The following is a 4,838-nucleotide window of genomic DNA, read 5'->3' as shown; positions in this document are numbered from 1 at the left end:
CAAAAAAAAAAAAAAAAGGCGGTGTAGGGAAGGGTAAATGTGGTGGAGAGAGGGAAAGCAAAGGAGGGTAAAAGAGTGGCTGGAGGATCAGTACACGATAAGAGAATGTTTCACTGGAAACCATTCACCTGAGATGGGTGTGAGTACGCACCATGTAGTAGTGAGAGTCCATATTAAGAAACCAACAAGAAGAACAACAAAAAAACCCCAAGCATTATCCTGTAACTTAATGCATATTAGTAATTAAAATAAACCCTTGGGGGTATGAATTAGTTTCTTTTACTGTTTCTGAACAAAGCAACTTAACATACAGACATGGTAGCTCTCGAATGTCTGTAACTCCACTTCCAAAGATCTAATGCTCTCTTCTTGCCCCTCAGGCAGTGGCATGCTTGCGGCATACAGATGTACCTACAGCAAAACGCTCATACACATAAGATCATTTTGCCAGGAATGGTGGCACACACCTTTGATCCTGGCATTTGGGAGGTAGAGGCAGGTGCATCTCTGTGAGTTCCCGGCCAGCCAAGGTTACATGGTATGACCCTGTCTCAAAAAAGGGGCAACTACTAAGGGAGAAAGCTTTTAATTTGGTTCCCAGTTTGAGGGTTTGGTCCCTCATACTGGAGAAGACTCAGTGGTAGGAGGTTGAGGCAGCTGGTCATATTGCATCCACAGTCAAGATGCAAGGAACTAAAACTTGTGCTGTTCAGGTCAATTTCCCCTTTCTATATAGTTCAAGACCTACCCCAGGCAATGGTGCTCCCCAGTGAGGGAGGAGGCCATTCTACTTCAATTAAGAACATTAGAATATTCCCCGACTAACACACTCTGAGGTCAACTTAATCAAGACAGTCCCTTAAGGCTTATTCAGAGTCTTGCCTCTTTGGTGACTCTAGATCCCATCAAGTTGACAATTAATCACATAGTCTAATTAATCAGAAAGCACACCATACACCAGTGGTACCTATAAAGCATGCTTTAATTTGTTGCTTCCGCTTCCACAGTGTAACCCTCACTAGTGTTGAGTATTAACACAAATGGAAGGTGACCTTGAACTGTCAAGGGGACTCTGCGGGGAGTCAAGAGAATTCAGGAAAGGCACCAAGTACAATTAGAAAATAGACAGAATTCCTGAGCAATGGTGGTGCACGCCTGTAAGCAACTGGGAGGCAGAAGCAGGCAGACCTCTCTCTGTGAGTTCAAGGCCAGCCTGGTCTACAGAGCAAGTTCTAGGACAGGCTCCAAAGCTACACAGAGAAACCCTGCCTCAAAGAGAAGAAAAAAATAAAACAACACTGACAAAGTGTATTGCAGTGTTTGCTTTTGAGGGGTGAGAGTAGACGGTGGCCGTGGGTACCATTTATGCCCATCTACATTTTGGGCAGGATTTATACTACTCATAAATCATCTGAAACAGGCAGTGTTCCAGATTGATGGGTATTTTCCAGTCCAAAAATTGACAGGCCCATTTGGATTAACTCTTTTAGGAAGAGACAATGGTATGTAAAGCCTTCTGCTATAGAGTTGCAACAGTTGGAGCTCTTGGAACCAGCTATAGATAACTAAAAACAATGGCTTTCTGAGTAGTTCAGGATGTTATGATTGTTGACTCAGGTCCCTGGTTTTATAGGTGCTTGATTATGAGGGAGATGTCTTCTACTCTTACTAGTAGCTACTTAACACTAATTTTGCATGGAGCTTTTTCACTGAAAACACAGAAAAATGTTGCATTCCTTTTATAGAGATTTCTCTGGTTACTGTATGTTCTTGTACTTTTGATTTAAATTATTCTTATTATTTATACTTGTATTATTGCAGTCTCATCATCTTCAGCTTGCCCTCAGTCTTATTGTTTATTGTTACATCTTATTTCCATCCATAGAAACACATAATGAAAAAGATCTCCTAAGAAATATTGCCACAGTTTCTGGATTTACATAATTGTAGCAGGCTTTCATTTGGGCCACCAACCATCTCCAAAATCATGACACGGAGACTTATTATTAGTTATTGTTCCACCAGCTCTTATATAAATTAACCTGTTTCTCTTCATCTACAATTTGCCTCAGAGCTTTTTACCGTTTTTTTATTCTGTATGTCCTATTTTGTGTCTGATTGTCTGTCTGGTGGCTGCCTTGCTGGCTAACTCTGGGCATCCTCCTCTCTTTTCTCCTTATTCTCTCATCTCCCATTCTTCTCTCAGGCCTAGACTCCTACTTATTCTCTCTGCTTGCCAGACCCACCTCCTATCCCTCTGCTGCCTAGCTAGTGGCCATTTAGCTTTTTATTAGACCAATAAGGTGCCTTAGACAGGCAAAACAACACATCTTTACATCAATAAACAAATGCAGCACAAACAAATGTAACACAGCTTTGCCTAGGTAAAGTCGTATTCTACAACATAAGCAAATGCAACACATCTTTACATAGTTAAAGTAATATTCCACAACACATAATCTCATGATGTATTGATAAAAAAGACATTTCTAAGTTGGCAAAGCTGGAGAGACCAAGCAGAATGATGGGGATGGTGTTGCACTGTGTCGAAAGTTGGAGAATGAGCTCAACCTTCAAATGTATATTAGGTAGTATCAGCTGATGGTCTTCCCCTTCCTTGTTAGGAGCTGACCTTAAATACTGGCAGTTTAAGGAGGGTGTTTTTCATCATGTCCAACCCTATGTCTTCCTTAGAGGTTCCTATGTTTGCTCCTATGATAAGAAGACAAGAGAAGGGCTGGCAGGATGGTTTAACAGTTAAGAGCATTTGTTGGCACCTCACAACTATTTTTAACTCCAACTCCCAGGCACCTCTACGGGCACTGAGCATGCATGCGATACACATACATACGTGAATGCAAAATCATTCATATGCATAAAATAAGAAATAAATAAATCTTAAGATAATAAATGAAATATTTTTAAAAAAGAAGCCAAGAGGAAAAGAATGGGACTGTTATGGTTTTAGTGGGAAATGACTCAGAGAATCATAAGCATTTGAATACCAGCGGCACTGTTTGAGCCGGTGGAACCTTTGTGGGCGGGAGGCCTCGCTGACAGAAGTGGGTCACAGAGGGTGGGCCTTTGAGAGTTATAGCCTGACCTCTGTCTCGCTCAACCTCCCTGCTTCCTGGTCGTGCCAGGTGACAAATGGCAGCTGCACACTTTGCTGCCAGGCAGAGACCTTGCCCTTGTGTTCCCTACCATGGTGGACTGATGTTCTCAGGAGCTGTGAACCAAAGGAAATCCTCTGTCCTTTAAGTTTCCCCACTGATGACGAGGAGTGCTGTGTACACTGTAAAGATGTGTCACTTGGAATGGTTTAATAAAAAGTTGATTAGCCAGTAGCCAGACAGGAAGTATAGGCAGGGCAACCAAACTAAGGACATTGGAAGAAGGAGGGTGGAGTCAGAGGAATCACTAGGAGACTCAGAAGGAGCAAGACATGCTGGGGGACAGGTAAAGCCATGAGCCATGGAACAATACATAGATTAATAGAAATGGGTTAATTTAAATGTAAGAGTTAGCTAGTAATAAGCCTGAGCTATCGGCTGAGCATTTATAATTAATATTGAGTCTCCATGTTGGTTATTTGGGAACTGGCGGGTGGGAAAGTAAAGTCTGCCTACAGAGGAGATCAATGGCTGCTGGGAGTAGCTTTGGGATACTGAACCTATTAATTACTTTGGATCCTTTGGAACAAAAACTGACATGATAAAGCCACACAGTAGATTAAATGATTTCTAATGTTTCTCCTGTTTCAAATCTAGAATTATTTCCTCCATCTTTTCTTCTGCACACACTCAGTAACTGAGTATATTCAGATAATGGAGCATACACTATATTCACATTAGTCTGGGTTTTCTAGAGAAAATAGAACCAAGAGGTTATGGTTAAGGAACTGACTTAAGCAGCTGGAAGTGCTAACAATCTTCAATCTGCAGGGCAAGCCCACAGGCTGGAGAGGGAAGAAAGTACAAAGTACATCACAGTCCAAGTATAAGCAGACCAAATTCCTGGCCAAATTCCTGCTGTCTGAGGGCAGCCAGTCTCTACTCTATAGGGTTTTCTGATGGGAAGATTAGTCACGTTTTGGAGGATCATCTGATTTACCCCAAGCCTTCTGGTTTAATTGCTGATCTCATCCCTTCCCCCAAATATATCATCAAAGCAACCAGAATAACGTTCGAATAAATAGATTGATACTATGTTCCAGCCAAATCAATGAATATTAGCCTCTCAAATATCACATAGAGGAAAGCACATGGCGCCAATCTTACCTGTTAGCAATGAATGTGTCCTAGGATGTGAACTATTCGGTGGGTCTTATTTTACAGAAGACAACAGAATTAGAAAATCAGTGTTTCATTTGGAAAAGAAGAAAATCATATTTTTAAAGTTAAATTGGCTTCTGAGTTTAAAAAGAGGCATAAAGAGGCTCTTACCTTTGCACAAATATTGGTCATAGTGGCCACAGGGAGACATCTTCCACTCTACGTGATACTTTCCAATGAGCTCCATAAGCAATGTCCTAACTCAGCCCTTTGCCATTCTCCTCTCTGCTCCTGTCTGCTTAGTATTCATATGTCTCAACCTTTCCTCATTTGTTGCTATTGACCCCAGTAACTTTTCAGTATCATATGGAAGTTTATAGTAAATATGCAAACATACTTTTATTTTTTTTCTTTTTATTTATTTATTTATTTATTTATTTATTTATTTATTTATTTTATTTTATTTTATTTTATTTATTTATTTTCTTTTTGGTTTTTCGAGACAGGGTTTCTCTGTGGCTTTGGAGCCTGTCCTGGAACTAGCTCTGTAGACCAGGCTGGTCT

This window comes from Microtus ochrogaster, linkage group LG1 (genome assembly GCF_000317375.1).
Source record: "Microtus ochrogaster isolate Prairie Vole_2 linkage group LG1, MicOch1.0, whole genome shotgun sequence".
In the NCBI taxonomy this organism is placed as follows: domain Eukaryota; kingdom Metazoa; phylum Chordata; class Mammalia; order Rodentia; family Cricetidae; genus Microtus; species Microtus ochrogaster.
Note: the sequence above shows the minus strand (reverse complement) of the source record.